Raw genomic sequence first — 17,294 nt, 5'->3', positions numbered from 1 at the left:
ATGGCAGAGGCGAGGATGTTGGTCGAACCATCACGACGGCATATTCTCCTTTATTAATAGAGATATTGAGACGGAGCGGGTAGTACTCAACCATCACCTTCATTGAAAATATTAATCTCTAGCTGACTTACAAGCTTTCTAATCATTTGTTTCCTGTTATAGCTACACATTTTTTCAATTTTATTTACTTATTTCTAAGCGATGAGTTTTGTTGCATACAGCATAGCTATTGAATTTGTATGAAGTTAGTTACAACCTTTAACTAGAACAAATTGAATAATATAGAGATAGATGGAGGACGATAGTTCTTGGTAATAAACCAATCAAAAATACTTGGTGAATTCCTGGTGCGCCTGTGGCAGCAGGTGGCTGTCGTCCCATTCGTCCCGGTAGCTCCCTGGGCGATTCACCACATTCTTCCTCGCCGCAATGTACATCGCTTTCCTCCACCCGCCTATGCCCTCTTGCCCGCATTGCTCCGCTAGCCAATCATCGTACTCATACTAAATGCACAAAGCAAAATAAGAATACATTAGTTGGCCATCAACCATGGTCTATTTATCATCTCAGAGTATATATGTATTGAAAGACTGAACGAGGGCATGTACATGCATATATGTATATATATATATATATACACATACATACCGTAGTGCCTCCTCCAAGGTCATGAGTGTATCTTTTAGGGCATCCACGAGCTTCCAACTCCGAGTAAGCTATAGCCACATCATGCATCATCTCCTCTTGTGATGGCAGCTTGATCCTTCCCGACAGAACTCCGGCAACCCAGTTGCTTTGGAGTTGGAACATAGGGAAAAGGATACCCTAGAGAAAGATCTCGATACAAATCAATGGAATTGTCTTTTGCATATCTGTAAAAGCGCGTGCTACATAGCGGTGTCATCTGTTGACCTTGAAGGGCAATCCGATGAATGAGATGTGAGGAGCCAAGAGCGGTGGGAAAACATGCTTGTATAGCGGGCCCACGCGATTGTCGTCGACAGAGATAACACAGTCATTGTCAGTCAGGAATGGGTAGTTGTACTTGTATCTAGAACAGCAAACCAACATAGTTACGATTTAAGACAACTAGAGGCGGCAACTTAATTCACATGAGATGCTTCAACAAGCACCTTAACAATTATTTGAAAAGATGTATGTAGCCATGTACATACCCTGTGCAGTGGATGATGACATCCGCCTTCACCCGAGTGCCGTCCTGGAACACCACACCGCCATCTTCCTCGGCACCCTGGATCTGCAAACATTTTATGCATTTCAATTTTCAAGCATCAATCGGTTATGGTAATTTGCTCCTTTGCAATTATGTATATATTATGGGTGTGGGCGTGTGGTTAGAGCATCTACGGTCAGAACTTGCAAATCGTTCCCTCAAACGTCCACGGACACGCCCGGTCCGTGCAGCCACACTTTTCATTTTATTTTTCATATGTCCGGTCACTTTGCACGTGATTAGTGGAGAGGAAGAGAGAGAAAGAAAATAATGAATAAAGAAAATATAAAGGTTGTTCGGGGTGGGGTCGCGTCCTACATATGTGACGGACTGATCAGGCGTGCCCTGGCTCGTACGCGAGCCCTCATATCCTCCCCATATTTAAGATGGATATGAGGGTTCGCGGACAGCTCAGGCATATAGGGACGATATGGGGGTCTGGTTGGGTCACTTTTTCTTTTTCTTTTCTCTCCTGTTCGATCATTGACCGGGCGCGTCCGCGGATGTATGAGGGGTCATTTGAGAGATCCAACTGTAAATACTCTTAGATCTTAGCTGAGTGAGGTGTAACAGTGGCATCACCCTATGACATTCATTTTTTTTCTTCCTTGACTTTTTTATACTTACTGGTTCTTTTCCTGTTTGTCTCAAAATGAAAACTATGAAAAAAAAACATAAGAAAACAAAAGGGGGATCTGCATGAATGTGAGCGTAAAGTAATACTTCATCCGTCCTTAAATATAAGTCTTTTTAAAGATTTTATTAAAGGACTACATATGGATGTATGTAGACGTACTTTAGAGTGTATATTCATTCATTTTGTTTTGTATGTAGTCATCTAGTGAAATCTCTTAAAAGACTTATATTTAGTAACGGATGGAGTAATATAGTAAAAACTTATGTCCAGTAATATTTAGTTAATTCTCATCCGAGTGAGAGTTAGCAAAACCAATATATGATTGGCTGCAAATTAGGATCAATTAATGTGTGCAAAGGCCAGAGTGCTTTACCACTGGATGAAACCACAGGTTGTGACAGCGGGCAGTGTCACACGGGAAATCAGTTGAAGGTAGCGAGCGATCGGCAACATGAACCTCTGTGGCGACGCCAGCAATTTCCCTCGAAATGTCAAATCCGCTGCTGCGGTATCCTCCTACCACTACAACCTAATTAATCAAGTCACCAATATATCAATATTAATAGACGATAAGAACTGAAGGTGGTCGATGAGATGACAATGGTTCACCTCACCTGCCCGTGAAATGGGTCTGGGACACGATAGCTGTGGCTGTGCATCTGCTTCCCGGGCCAGCCCTCTGCCTGCAACAAGTGTGATATATCCTTGAGCTTGAGCTCAGCTCACTCCATCCATAACCATTTCAAATAACTACACCCTTTGCTCCTAAAAATAAAGTCATTTTTTTCTTTAAACCGGGCATGACCCCTTTCATTACTTTTATAATGGAAATACAATGCATGCATCGATTGATGCAGAGGCCGGAGATGACCCTCCTTGTCTAAAAAAACTATCCGACTAAACTTGAAGGAGACTACAAAGGGAAAAGCAAGTTTAGAAAAACCCACTGCAAGTGCCCGTCGTCGAAATACTCACTATGAGTAGAAAACATGACACAAAAGGCAACATCCCAGCATTACTTTTATACTCAAGCCATAGCTTATATATATATATATATATATATATATATATATATATATATATATATATATAAAGGAAAATATAGCATCAGCGCGATCGACATTTAACTAGTCTTGTTAAATAAAGACGTTTTGGCAGTTCAATTGGATGGTTAAATACCGGGGATGTCGGCGAGGCGGCGCTCGGCGAAGTGGCCGTTGCAGACGACCACAGCGTCGAACACCTCCTCCTCCACCTCGTTGCCGACGCCGGCGAGCTTTTTCGAGCGGTAGGAGACACTCCATCCGGCCGCGGCAACAGCCCTGCGGCGGACGCTGACCACCTCCGTCTGGAGCCGGACCAGCCCATGGAGATCGAACCGCGCCGCGAACGCTTCGAGGTACCGGAGCACCTCCCTGTGCCCCGGGTACCTGCGCGGGTCGCCCTCGGTGCCGGCGACGAAGGGGAAGTCGAGGAAGCCCATGCACTCGCGGGGGCTGTTGACGCGGAGGGAGGCGTAGACGCTCGAGTGCTCATCGTCGTAGGGCCAGGTGCCGCCGATGGCCGCCGCGCGCTCTAAGACGACGGGGGAATGGCCCTCGCGCCGCAGCTCACGCGCCGCCACCAGGCCGGACGCTCCGGCGCCGATCACGGCGACGCGGCGCGATGGCATCGGAGCAGAACGAGCTTGCTAGCAGAACCGATGAAAGTCTCCAAAAGCTAGTTTATCGTCGTTGCGTTGCGTTGCGTGTGTTGTTTTCTTCCTTTCCTGTGGTCTTTAGTTTCTTTTGTGCTCGTCGCTGTCGGAACGTAGCCGCCTCAGATGACGATAATCAGAGCGTCAAAAAATATCGTCCCATCACGTGCTTAATAATCAGGTCGTCTATAGTACTAATCCTGCTAGTCATACCTTATTATTTTTACTAATTAGCCTCCCTCCAATGCAAAGGTGCTAAGTGAGGTGCTAAAAACATTAAATATGTTAAGCAATCATAATCTTCAATGCATTGATGCTTAGCTTGTTGTTGCTAAGGTTGTCTCATTTAATTATTTAGCAAATAAAGTCTTGCATGCATAGCCTAGTTTCCTTCATTTTTAATGTTTTTGCATAGATTCCCGTGAGTAGCACCGTTTCCTTCCGAGGACACCAAACTTCTCTCTCTCTTCTTAATTAGATTGTCACATAGGATATTTTTTTACCTTGTTGGCATACTTAGCACCTATTCAAAGTGGAGCATTGAGAGCAGCCTTAGTATGCTTGTTAATACTAATAAGCTGGCCATTTTATATTGTTGCTTCGGCGGCGCACGGCCATGCTAGAAGCAATGCCGAGAGGCGAGAGAGCGGCTCCTGCGAGGACAAATTCCTGATTTATCGAACAATATTTGGTCGATGTAGATATTTTTCATATTTTTATGTGCCAACTTTGTTGAGTTTCAATATGTTTCTTGATCGATCAGTGGTTGAAATTTGACTTGCAAAATTGCAGCATAATAGGTTATGTCATGTCCATGCACATGCACGCCTCACAAAATATCAAGAAAAATTCAAAATACTCCCTCCGTTTCAATATAAGTTATCAATGGTTTCAGTTTAAATTTGAACTAGAATCATTGTTCACTTATTTTGAAACTGAGGCGGTATTTGGATTTGGTAGCCATTTATGCACCGTATGTTTCAATCTGGATAACATTTGGTGTAGCTAGGTTTAGAGTCGTTGTTCCTTGCTAGATTTACATCTAGTAAGTACACCAGAAACCTACGTGGACACGGATTCTGATTTTGCACCCTAAAAGGTGACGAAGGGCGGGGTGTGTTGTAGTTAAACACGTATACGACATAACTAGCAACCGGTCAACTAGTACTATTAGTAGAACGCCCGTGCGTTGTCACGGGCTTTTAAAACAAATTAAAAGTTGATAATGGATTCTACGCTTGTGTGTGGCTACGGGCTTTTGAAAAGAAATTAAGATGCTAATGACATAGCTAGCTAAAATAATCGAAAACAGTGTCATCTCAGCTAACACAACAATTAGCTAACACACTGGCATAAGTATTCTACTGGCTCATATTAAATGTGTCAAACAAAAAATATAGTACCCTCATGGATGACATACATCACTATTTTTAATAAAAGGATTTGGAATTTTGTTCATCACTAATTGTCTCTTCTCCCTTCACAAGTCTCGAATCTATGTTCCATCTTTGAACATAAATCATTGCTAGCATCTCTGGTCAGGTTTCTCATGTTTTTCAAAGCAACATATGAGATGCAAATAACAAGAAATATTATGGATCAATGTAGCTTCACATCGATGACTAGATCACAGTGGTATTGAAGAACACCAACGTTCAAAATTTTAGATAATTACGGGCCAGGCACCAGTCGTAGCCTTGTACATATGTACTTCAACTGATGGTTATGCTGCAGCCATCACCATATAAATAGTCTCAGTGCTCGACAATGAACCAAAATTGTCAGTATTAGAAGTTCGAGATACAGAATTGCTAGTATTAGAAATCAAGTGCTTGATCGTCTAATCATCATATCCGTCTCTAGAATATGGAAAAAAAATACGTCTAAAACATGAAAATGGCATATATATGAGTAGCTAAATGTAAGAATATCACGACCCAATTCACAAAAAGATATTTGTGAGCTGCATTTTGTTGGTACCTCTGAGATCATAGGAGGAGTCTATCAGTGATGACAGTTTTATTTTCATGGTTGAAGATTGCAGCATTGCGTCACTTCGAGAGGTTATGGGAGAAAATCCGTAGAATCCTAGAAGCAATACCCAAGCTCTTGTTAATGATGCAGTAGATCAATAAATGATCCCAAGAAATGAATAACAAGATCGAGCATGTAATAGAAAAATATTCCAAAAGAACAAAACTCATGAAAAAAATCTTGTTTGCTCACACTGATAGATAAACCAATGTTTGAGTGTTGTTACTCTCTAGGTTGACAATTATAGAGTCATGAATAACAATGCCACAAAGATTAGCAAGTGCGGTCTTAATTTATAGAAGGACAACTATAAGTCTTGTATATAGAATTCATTCAATGACGTAACTACATAGTTGCGCCAGCAACTATCAGGACGACAATAATCCTAGTTTAGGATTATTTGAGGAGAGCCCCGTGCCAATTGGATGAGGCGATGCGCAATTGAGGGGATAGTTGTTCCCCAGTCGATCTTTTTCTTTTTCTTTTTTTATGCTACTTGTTTACTAGTGGGGTTTGATTAATGTTGTTGTAAGAACCATATCATTGTAAACGAATCACATGAATACCTTGATTCTAAAAGGTACTTTAATTTTCTAAACATGACTAGATTTTGAAATTAGACAAGAGTTTATTAAGTTTAAATACATATAAACCTGAAGAAAAATATTCCATTGATGGATAACTTCCTTCAACAAGCATAGTGATCTCGAGGACAACATCGATGGGAGTGCACGTTACGACCTTTACGTTTTCATCTCTTGTATCTTCTCGGGAATGTCATGGTCTCAACGCGAGGACAATTTATTCTCGAAGCTTCATGTGCAATCATGCCATGGGATGTGGTGACAACATTTTATTCTCAGGGCTTCACGTGCAATCATGCCATGGGATGTGGTGACAACAACTTAATCTCAGAGCTTCACATTCTTTGTTGGAATTATGCGCTAGAGGCAATAATAAATATAGTTATTATTATAATTCCTGTATCAAGATAATCGTTTATTATCCATGCTATAATTGTATTGAATGAAGACTTATATACATGTGTGGATACATAGACAAAACACTGTCCCTAGCAAGCCTTTAGTTGGCTAGCCAGTTGATCAAAGATAGTCAGTGTCTTCTGATTATGAACAAATGTGTTGTTGCTTGATAACTGGATCACGTCATTAGGAGAATCACGTGATGGACTAGACCCAAACTAATAGACGTAGCATGTTGATCGTGTCATTTTGTTGCTACTGTTTTCTGCGTGTCAAGTATTTGTTCCTATGACCATGAGATCATATAACTCACTCACACCGGAGGAATACTTTGTGTGTATCAAACGTCGCAACATAACAGGTATCTCCGAAGGTGTTCGTTGAGTTAGTATGGATCGAGACTCGGATTTGTCACTCCGTGTGACGGAGAGGTATCTCGGGGCCCACTCGGTAATACAACATCACACACAAGCCTTGCAAGCAATGTGACTTAGTGTAAGTTGCGGGATCTTGTATTACGGAACGAGTAAAGAGACTTGCCGATAAACGAGATTGAAATAGGTATACGGATACTGACGATCGAATCTCGGGCAAGTAACATACCGAAGGACAAAGGGAATGACATACGAGATTATATGAATCCTTGGCACTGAGGTTCAAACGATAAGATCTTCGTAGAATATGTAGGATCCAATATGGGCATCCAGGTCCCGCTATTGGATATTGACCGAGGAGTCTCTCGGGTCATGTCTACATAGTTCTCGAACCCGCAGGGTCTGCACACTTAAGGTTCGATGTTGTTTTATGCGTATTTGAGTTATATGGTTGGTTACCGAATGTTGTTCGGAGTCCCAGATGAGATCACGGACGTCACGAGGGTTTTCGGAATGGTCCGGAAACGAAGATTGATATATAGGATGACCTCATTTGATTACCGGAAGGTTTTCGGAGTTACCGGGAATGTACCGGGAATGACGAATGGGTTCCGGGTGTTCACCGGGGGGGGGGGGGCAACCGACCCCGGGGAAGCCCATAGGCCTTGGGGGTGGCGCACCAGCCCTTAGTGGGCTGGTGGGACATCCCAAGAAGGCCCTATGCGCCATAGAAAGAAAATCAAAGAGAAAAGAAAAAAAAGAGGAGGTGGGAAAAGGGGGAAGGACTCCTCCTTCCAAACCTAGTTGGACTCGGTTTGGAAGGGGAGGGTTGCCCCCCTTGGCTCGGCCGACCCCCTTGGGCGTCCTTGGACCCCAAAGCAAGGCTCCCCCTCCTCCCCCTATATATACGGAGGTTTTAGGGCTGATTTGAGACAACTTTGCCACGGCAGCCCGACCACATATCTCCACGGTTTTACCTCTAGATCGCGTTTCTGCGGAGCTCGGGCGGAGCCCTGCTGAGACGAGATCATCACCAACCTCCGGAGCGCCGTCACGCTGCCGGAGAACTCATCTACCTCTCCGTCTCTCTTGCTGGATCAAGAAGGCCGAGATCATCGTCGAGTTGTACGTGTGCTGAACGCGGAGGTGCCGTCCGTTCGACACTAGATCGTGGGACTGATCGCGGAACGGTTCGCGGGGCGGATAGAGGGACGTGAGGACGTTCCACTACATCAACCGCGTTCACTAACGCTTCTGCTGTACGGTCTACAGGGGTACGTAGATCGAATATCCCCTCTCGTAAATGGACATCACCATGATAGGTCTTCGTGCGCGTAGGAAATTTTTTGTTTCCCATGCGACGTTCCCCAACAGTGGCATCATGAGCTAGGTTCATGCGTAGATGTCTTCTCGAGTAGAACACAAAATTTTTTATGGGCGGTGATGTGCGTTTTGCTGCCCTTCTTAGTCTTTTCTTGATTCTGCGGTATTGTTGGATTGAAGCGGCTTGGACCGACATTACTCGTACGCTTACGAGAGACTGGTTTCATCGCTACGAGTAACCCCGTTGCTCAAAGATGACTGGCAAGTGTCAGTTTCTCCAACTTTAGTTGAATCGAAATTGACCGAGGAGGTCCTTGAATGAGGTTAAATAGCAACTCATATATCACCGTTGTGGTGTTTGCGTAAGTAAGATGCGATCCTACTAGATACCCATGGTCACCACGTAAAACATGCAACAACAAAATTAGAGGACGTCTAACTTGTTTTTGCAGGGTATGCTTGTGATGTGATATGGCCAACGATGTGATGTGATATATTGGATGTATGAGATGATCATGTTGTAATAGATAATATCGACTTGCACGTCGATGGTACAGCAACCGGCAGGAGCCATAGGGTTGTCTTTATACTAACGTTTGTGCTTGCAGATGCGTTTACTATTTTGCTAGGATGTAGCTTTAGTAGTAATAGCATGAGTAGCACGACAACCCCGATGGCGACACGTTGATGGAGATCATGGTGTGGCGCCGGTGACAAGAAGATCGTGTCGGTGCTTTGGTGATGGAGATCAAGGAGAACGCGATGATGGCCATATCATGTCACTTATGAATTGCATGTGATGTTAATCCTTTTATGCACCTTATTTTGCTTAGAACGACGGTAGCATTATGAGGTGATCTCTCACTAAAATTTCAAGACGAAATTGTGTTCTCCCCGACTGTGCACCGTTGCTACAGTTCGCCGTTTTGAGACACCACGTGATGATCGGGTGTGATAGACTCAAGGTTCACATACAACGGGTGCAAAACAGTTGCGCACGCGGAACACTCGGGTTAAGCTTGACGAGCCTAGCATGTGCAGACATGGCCTCGGAACACATGAGACCGAAAGGTCGATCATGAATCATATAGATGATATGATTAGCATAGGGATGCTTACCACTGAAACTATACTCAACTCACGTGATGATCGGACTTGAGCTAGTGTAAGTGGATCATGAACCACTCAAATGACTAGAGAGATGTACTTTTTGAGTGGGAGTTTAGCGAGTAATTTGATTAAGTTAAACTCTAATTATCTTGAACATAGTCTAAGTCCACTTTGAATATATTTGTGTTGTAGATCATGGCTCACGCGACAGTCACCCTGAATTTTAATACGTTCCTAGAGAAAGCTAAGTTGAAAGATGATGGAAGCAACTTTCTAGACTGGGCTCGTAATCTTAAGCTAATCTTACAAGCTGGGAAGAAGGATTATGTCATTAATGCTGCGCTAGGAGATGAACCACCCGCTACGGCTGACCAGGATGTTAAGAACGCTTGGTTAGCACGTAAGTAGGACTACTCAGTAGTTCAATGTGCAGTCTTGTATGGCTTAGAACCGGGACTTCAACGTCGCTTTGAGCGTCATGGAGCATTTGAGATGTTCCAGGAGTTGAAGTTTATCTTTCAGAAGAATGCCCGGATCGAGAGTATGAGACCTCCGATAAATTCTATGCTTGCAAGATGGAGGAGAACTCGTCTGCCAGTGAACATGTGCTCAAAATGTCTAGGTACTCAAACCATCTAGCTGAGCTCGGGATTGAACTCCCGCAAGAAGCTATCACTGACAGAATCCTTCAATCACCGCCGCCAAGCTATAAAGGCTTTGTGTTGAACTACAACATGCAAGGGATGAACAAGTCTCCGGGCGAGTTGTTTGCGATGCTGAAAGTCGCAGAGTCTGAACTACGTAAAGAGCATCAAGTGTTGATGGTGAATAAGACCACTAGTTTCAAGAGAAATGGCAAAGGCAAGAAGGGTAATTCAAAGAAGAGAGGCAAGCCTGTTGCCAATCCGACGAAGAAACCCAAAGCTGGACCTAAGCCTGAAACAGAGTGTTACTATTGCAAGGGTATGGGTCACTGGAAGCGCAATTGCCCCAAGTATCTGGCTGATAAGAAGGCGGCCAAAGAAAAATCAGGTATATTTGATATACATGTTATTGATGTGTACTTAACCGGCTCTCGTAGTAGTGCCTGGGTATTCGATACCGGTTCTGTTGCTCATATTTGCAACTCGAAACAGGAACTGCGGAATAGACGAAGGCTGGCGAAAGATGAAGTGACGATGCGCGTAGGAAATGGTTCCAAGGTTGATGCAATCGCCGTCGGCACAGTTTCACTTCAGTTACCATCAGGATTAGTTATGAACTTGAATCATTGTTATTTAGTGCCTGCGTTGAGCATGAACATTATATCTGGATCTTGTTTATTGCGAGACGGTTACTCTTTTAAGTCAGAGAATAATGGTTGTTCTATTTCTATGAGTAACGTCTTTTATGGTCATGCACCCAATGTGAGAGGATTGTTCATATTGAATCTTGATAGCGATACACACATACATAACATTGAGACCAAAAGAGTTAGAGTTAACAATGATAGCGCCATATTTTTATGGCACTGCCGCTTAGGTCATATTGGTGTAAAGCGCATGAAGAAACTCCATGCCGATGGACTTTTGGAGTCACTTGACTTTGATTCACTTGACATGCGCGAACCATGCCTCATGGGCAAGATGACTAAAACTCCGTTCTCCGGAACAATGGAGCGTGCAAGTGACTTGTTGGAAATCATACATACCGATGTGTGTGGTCCGATGAGCGTAGAGGCACGCGGCGGATATCGTTATTTTCTCACCTTCACTGACGATTTGAGTAGATATGGTTATGTCTACTTAATGAAGCACAAGTCTGAAACATTTGAAAAGTTCAAGCAATTTCAGAGTGAAGTTGAAAATCATTGTAACAAGAAGATCAAGTTCCTACGGTCTGATCGTGGGGGTGAATATCTGAGTTTCGAGTTTGGTGCTCACTTAAGACAATGTGGAATTGTTTCACAGTTGACACCACCTGGAACACCACAGCGTAATGGTGTGCCCGAACGTCGAAATCGTACTTTATTAGAGATGGTGCGATCTATGATGTCTCTTACCGATTTGCCGTTATCGTTTTGGGGTTATGCATTAGAAACAGCTGCATTCACTTTAAATAGGGCACCATCAAAATCCGTTGAGACGACACCATACGAACTGTGGTATGGCAAAAGGCCAAAGTTGTCATTTCTTAAAGTTTGGGGATGTGATGCTTATGTCAAAAAGCTTCAGCCTGAAAAGCTGGAACCCAAAGCGGAAAAGTGCATCTTCATAGGTTACCCAAAAGAGATAGTTGGGTACACCTTCTATCTCAAATCCGAGGGCAAAGTGTTTGTTGCTAAAAACGGAGCTTTTCTCGAGAAGGAGTTTCTCTCGAGAGAATTGAGTGGGAGGAAGATAGAACTTGATGAGGTTGTCGAACCTCTCATCCCTCTAGATGGTGGCGCAGGGCAAGGGGAGACCTCTGTCGTTGAGACGCCGGTTGAGGAGGAAGTTAATGATGATGATCATGAAACTACGGTTCAAGTTTCTGTCGAACCACGCAGGTCGACGAGACCATGTGTTGCTCCAGAGTGGTACGGTAATCCCGTCTTGTCAATCATGTTGTTAGACAACAATGAACCTGTAAATTATGAAGAAGCAATGGTGGGCCCAGATTCCAACAAATGGCTAGAAGCCATGAAGTCCGAGATAGGATCCATGTATGAGAACAAAGTGTGGACTTTGGAAGTACTACCTGAGGGCCGCAAGGCTATTCAGAACAAATGGATCTTTAAGAGGAAGACGGACGCTGACGGCAATGTGGCCGTTTATAAAGCTCGACTTGTGGCAAAGGGTTTTTCACAAGTTCAAGGAGTTGACTACGATGAGACTTTCTCACCCGTAGCGATGCTTAAGTTCGTCAGAATCTTGTTAGCAATAGCTGCATTTTTCGATTATGAAAATCTGGCAGATGGATGTCAAAACGGCGTTCCTTAACGGTTTCCTTAAGGAAGAGTTGTATATGATGCAACCCGAAGGTTTTGTCGATCCTAAGAATGCTAACAAGGTGTGCAAGCTCCAGCGATCCATTTATGGACTGGTGCAAGCATCTCGGAGTTGGAACAAACGCTTTGATGAGGTGATCAAAGCATTTGGGTTTATACAAGTGGTTGGAGAATCTTGTATTTATAAGAAAGTGAGTGGGAGCTCTGTGGCGTTTCTAATATTATATGTGGATGACATATTGCTGATTGGAAACAACGTAGAGTTTTTGGAGAGCATAAAGGATTACTTGAATAAAAGTTTCTCTATGAAGGACCTAGGAGAAGCTGCTTACATTCTAGACATTAAGATCTACAGGGATAGATCAAAACGCCTGATAGGACTTTCACAAAGCACATACCTTGATAAAGTTTTGAAGAGGTTCAAAATGGAACGGTCCAAGAAAGGGTTCTTGCCAGTTTTACAAGGTACGAGATTGAGTAAGACTCAGTGCCCAGCAACTGATGAGGATAGAGAGCATATGAGCACCGTCCCCTATGCTTCAGCCATAGGTTTTATCATGTATGCAATGCTTTGCACTAGACCGGGCGTTAGCCTGGCCATAAGTATGGCAGGTAGGTTCCAGAGTAATCCAGGAGTGGATCACTGGACGGCGGTCAAGAATATCCTGAAGTACCTGAAAAGGACTAAGGAGATGTTTCTCGTGTATGGAGGTGACGAAGAGCTCACCGTAAAAGGTTACGTCGATGCAAGCTTTGACACAGATCCGGACGACTCTAAGTCGCAAACCGGATACGTATTTATTCTTAATGGGGGTGCGGTAAGCTGGTGCAGTTCCAAGCTGAGCGTCGTAGCAGATTCTACATGTGAATCGGAGTACATGGCTGCCTCGGAGGCGGCTAAGGAAGGTGTCTGGATGAAGCAGTTCATGACGGATCTTGGATTGGTGCCAAGCGCACTGAATCCAATAACCTTGTTCTGTGACAACACGGGTGCCATTGCCCTAGCAAAGGAACCACGGTTTCACAAGAAGTCCAGACACATCAAACGACGCTTCAACCTAATCCGCGACTACGTCGAAGGGGAGGACGTGAACATATGCAAAGTGCACACGGATCTGAATGTAGCAGACCCGCTGACTAAACCTCTTCCACGGGCAAAGCATGATCAACACCAGAACTGTATGGGTGTTAGATTTATTACAATGTAATTCGCATGATGATGTGAGGGCTAGATTATTGACTCTAGTACAAGTGGGAGACTGTTGGAATTATGCCCTAGAGGCAATAATAAATATAGTTATTATTATAATTCCTGTATCAAGATAATCGTTTATTATCCATGCTATAATTGTATTGAATGAAGACTTATATACATGTGTGGATACATAGACAAAACACTGTCCCTAGCAAGCCTTTAGTTGGCTAGCCAGTTGATCAAAGATAGTCAGTGTCTTCTGATTATGAACAAATGTGTTGTTGCTTGATAACTGGATCACGTCATTAGGATAATCACGTGATGGACTAGACCCAAACTAATAGACGTAGCATGTTGATCGTGTCATTTCGTTGCTACTGTTTTCTGCGTGTCAAGTATTTGTTCCTATGACCATGAGATCATATAACTCACTGACACCGGAGGAATACTTTGTGTGTATCAAACGTCGCAACGTAACTGGGTGACTATAAGGATGCTCTACAGGTATCTCCGAAGGTGTTCGTTGAGTTAGTATGGATCGAGACTGGGATTTATCACTCCGTGTAACGGAGAGGTATCTCGGGGCCCACCCGGTAATACAACATCACACACAAGCCTTGCAAGCAATGTGACTTAGTGTAAGTTGCGGGATCTTGTATTACGAAACGAGTAAAGAGACTTGCCGGTAAACGAGATTGAAATAGGTATACGGATACTGACGATTGAACCTCGGGCAAGTAACATACCGAAGGACAAAGGAAATGACATACGGGATTATATGAATCCTTGGCACTGAGGTTCGAACGATAAGATCTTCGTAGAATATGTAGGATCCAATATGGGCATCCAGGTCCCGCTATTGGATATTGACCGAGGAGTCTCTCGGGTCATGTCTACATAGTTCTCGAACCCGCAGGGTCTGCACACTTAAGGTTCGACGTTGTTTTATGCGTATTTGAGTTATATGGTTGGTTACCGAATGTTGTTCGGAGTCCCGTATGAGATCACGGACGTCACGAGGGTTTTCGGAATGGTCCGGAAACGAAGATTGATATATAGGATGACCTCATTTGATTACCGGAAGGTTTTCGGAGTTACCGGGAATGTACCGGGAATGACGAATGGGTTCCGGGTGTTCACCGGGGGGGGGGGGAACCCACCCCGGGGAAGCCCATAGGCCTTGGGGTGGCGCACCAGCCCTTAGTGGGCTGGTGGGACAGTCCAAGAAGGCCCTATGCGCCATAGAAAGAAATCAAAGAGAAAAGAAAAAAAAAGAGGAGGTGGGAAAAGGGGGAAGGACTCCTCCTTCCAAACCTAGTTGGACTCGGTTTGGAAGGGGAGGGTTGCCCCCCTTGGCTCGGTCGACCCCCTTGGGGGTCCTTGGACCCCAAAGCAAGGCTCCCCCTCCTCCCCCTATATATACGGAGGTTTTAGGGCTGATTTGAGACAACTTTGCCACGGCAGCCCGACCACATATCTCCACGGTTTTACCTGTAGATCGCGTTTTTGCGGAGCTCGGGCGGAGCCCTGCTGAGACGAGATCATCACCAACCTCCGGAGCGCCGTCACGCTGCCGGAGAACTCATCCACCTCTCCGTCTCTCTTGCTGGATCAAGAAGGCCGAGATCATCGTCGAGCTGTACGTGTGCTGAACGCGGAGGCGTCGTCCGTTCGGCACTAGATCGTGGGACTGATCGCGGGACGGTTCGCGGGGCCGATCGAGGGACGTTAGGACGTTCCACTACATCAACGGCGTTCACTAACGCTTCTGCTATACGGTCTACAAGGGTACGTAGATCGAATATCCCCTCTCGTAGATGGACATCACCATGATAGGTCTTCGTGCGCGTAGGAAATTTTTTATTTCCCATGCGACGTTCCCCAACATTCTTTGCAGATCAAACTGGGTTGGGTTGCGACTCGGAGAATAACAATGCAAGCATGTGCTAATGCTTCTGACTAAGCTGTGAATTTTACAATATTTTAGATGTTTTTTTACGTAACATTGTAGATATGTATATTTTCCTCCGCAAGCTTTGGTTGAAATTTATGACATTTGTGGATATGTGGTTTCAATTTGGACTTGCAAAATTGCAGCATGATCGGTTATGTCACGTACGTCCATGTACTTTCCAACTTACATTGGTAGAGTCATTGATTGATTTACCATAAACCTGCGTACTACGTGTGGATTCTGCTTGCCTCCCGATGTCGGTATACATACGTGCCCAGGTTGGTAACTAAGCATGGAAGTATATATATATGGATCGAGTATTAGATTAGGTAGCAACCGATCGAGTAGTATTGTTTTAGGTGTCTAGCTAGCTAGCAGCTCGTGGTATATATATATCGAAATTGCTTCACGTACGATGTTTCACGTCCGATAACTGTACGATCCTTCCATCGTATCGTGGTACTTACACCTTCCCGCCTTCCTGTGACTCATGGTCCAGCCCAAACCCAAAGCCCGTATTACTCCGCCCTAAATCCATGAAAACTTGTCCACGATTCCACCTCTTCCCTCTGTAACTTTTCACGTCTCCTCCTCTTTCCATGATGGCTCATCTTCCTTATCATCTCTTCTCTGCCAATCTGCAAACCCGCCTCATCCACATGTGATCTGCACCAGTACAAAGAAGTTCAATCAGAAGGGCAAACAATCAGGTCCAGCCAACAGTACGAGGTGAGTATCTTTTACATTGTTGAAATCAAATCTTTTACATGCCTTCTTCTTCACCAGTTCTTCCCTGCTGATCTATAAATCTATCTCATTCCGATGTAATCTGCAGCGGTACAAAGAGGGCAAACAATCAGGACTAGCAACAAATCAGAGGTGTGTATCTTTTGTATTGTTTAGATCTAATTTGTTCTAGATTATTTCTTCTTACGGCGCTATGGCGGGTGTATGATCACCATTGATCTGTTCTTGTTGTTGGCAACTTTACATAGATGATGGAGCCAAATTTAACTTCAGATGAAGTGGCGGAACAGAACATGATATTTGACGGGGATGATGAAGATGTTTTCTTTGTGGAGGAGATTGGTGACCATTTGGAGGACCAACAAGTAGAACCAATCATGATGTTGGAACCTAAGAAGGGGCTCATGTTTGATAGCCAGGATGCTGCTGTTAGGTTCTACAAAGGCTATGCAAAAAAGAAGGGGTTTGGTGTAGTAAGAAGAACTACCAGATACGATGAAGACAACAAGCTTACTTATTTTACTCTTGCTTGTAGCAGACAAGGCAAGGCTCAATACTCATCAAAGAACTCATTTAAACCTAACCCATCGACAAGGATGCAGTGTCCAGCTAAGACTAATTTCTCTCGACGTGGAGATAAGTTTTGCATTAATTCTGTGACAGTTGACCACAATCATCCAATAAGTCCAAGCAAAGCCAGATTTCTGAGGTGTCATAAGAAACTTGGCCTGCTAGCTCCATCCCTGGGAAGAAACCATGAATTGGTCGCAGCTCAATCGTTAGGGTTGCTGGCCTGATGTCGCTAGGATCTCACTCTAGTGAAATATTTGTACGGATTGGTATCAAATCGAGCAATGGAAGAACTAACAACTACTAGAAGACTCCCTCCAGTCCAGCACAAGCGAAGGGGATAAGGCAGCTTGCTTTCTAAAGAAAATTGCATTTTACTGTTTAGAAGGTGGGGGCGTAGAAAAACAAAGGAGACCGTCTGATCCAGCCCGGGCCCACACCCGAACCCGGACCATGTGCGCAACAATTC

At 44.1% G+C, this 17,294-nt stretch overlaps 1 pseudogene; it reads right to left on the bottom strand.

Annotated features, from left to right (window-relative positions):
* Nucleotides 1–206: 206 nt before the first annotated feature.
* Nucleotides 207–3,543, bottom strand: LOC123402943 (annotated as a pseudogene).
* Nucleotides 3,544–17,294: the final 13,751 nt, after the last annotated feature.

The sequence above is a fragment of the Hordeum vulgare genome, chromosome 6H (genome assembly GCF_904849725.1).
Source record: "Hordeum vulgare subsp. vulgare chromosome 6H, MorexV3_pseudomolecules_assembly, whole genome shotgun sequence".
NCBI lineage: Eukaryota > Viridiplantae > Streptophyta > Magnoliopsida > Poales > Poaceae > Hordeum > Hordeum vulgare.
Note: the sequence above shows the minus strand (reverse complement) of the source record. Positions and strands in the feature narration are given on the sequence as shown.